Below are 1,153 nucleotides of genomic sequence, written 5' to 3'. Positions count from 1 at the left end.
TCGAGCAAGGTTTTCCCAAAGCTAACTGGGTCTGAATTCGCCCAGTCCATAGATGTCTATATTGCACATACTTCCCAAACAAGGGCTCTATTAACACTAATATGTAATGCTATGTAAGCTAGAACGACATGGCATTTAAGCATTGCTGACACTATTGTGACTATGATAACACTCACACAGATACTTCTGTGGTAGAATTATTTATATGAATTATTTTTATAATTGACATTTAGATAGCATCTAGACTCTTTTTCGATAATCAGCTGATGTTTAAATGATATTCTCTTTGTTCTGTTAGGTCCTTCCTTTGTGGTGGGTCTAAGCCTAGTTATAAGACTTAGACAAAATTGCATCGTTCGCAAAAGCATTTATCATTAATGTTGTGTGTGCGTTGAGACCGTTATAAAATGTCTCCAATTGGATATAATGAGGAATCCCATGACGAGGACATTTACGAAGTAATTCCTTGAATCTTTCCCACGCTTCTTACAAGGACCCGTCATCCAATTGTTGGAAAGTAGTTATCTCATTACGCAACTTTGTATTTTTGCTTGGTAAAAAATACTTTACCAAAAACCTTTCTGCTAATTCTTGCCAAGTATATATTGAACTTGGTGGCAATGAATTCAGCCATACTTGTGCTCGATCTCGCAACGAGTAGGGAAATAATTTTAACCTCATTTATAGTTTTGCAATTTTAATCTAAATACAAATTATCTAAATGTATGAATGAATGACTTTATCAAAAAAACAATCAACATTAAATGGGTTAGGATAATTATATTAATAAATTCAATTTACTTTATCATGCTTAACAATGTTCGGAAATACTTCCATGACAACTCAATCTTTTCTGAGTTTGGAAACCAAATTAAGTCTTCTCGGATATTTTACTTAGTGAAAATATGCATTTTATTGATCATATTAGACTAAGGGTTTTTTAGCATTTATGCAAGGTCACAGAGACATTTACGTTTGCAACAGTTTAATTACATAAACCTAAAAACTATGTAAGGTAATAGAGCTAACTAAAGATATTATGAACCTCAACTTAGTCAGGTTTAAGGATTTAAATTGAGCATTGCACTTTTCAATTATATGTCTACTAGCCATTGTCTAGTTAGGATCGCTCAGCTAATCTGAGTGCACCCAA

General features: G+C 33.1%; 1 non-coding gene across 1 annotated transcript; it reads left to right on the top strand.

The window, feature by feature from the left end:
- The first annotated feature begins 433 nt into the window (after nucleotides 1–433).
- On the top strand, nucleotides 434–540 carry LOC128042634 (small nucleolar RNA R71). The gene has a single exon (XR_008198149.1). It is a non-coding gene; the product is annotated as a small nucleolar RNA R71 (small nucleolar RNA).
- Nucleotides 541–1,153: the final 613 nt, after the last annotated feature.

Source organism: Gossypium raimondii, chromosome 7 (assembly GCF_025698545.1).
Source record: "Gossypium raimondii isolate GPD5lz chromosome 7, ASM2569854v1, whole genome shotgun sequence".
NCBI lineage: Eukaryota > Viridiplantae > Streptophyta > Magnoliopsida > Malvales > Malvaceae > Gossypium > Gossypium raimondii.
This window is presented reverse-complemented; position numbering and strand designations above follow the sequence as displayed.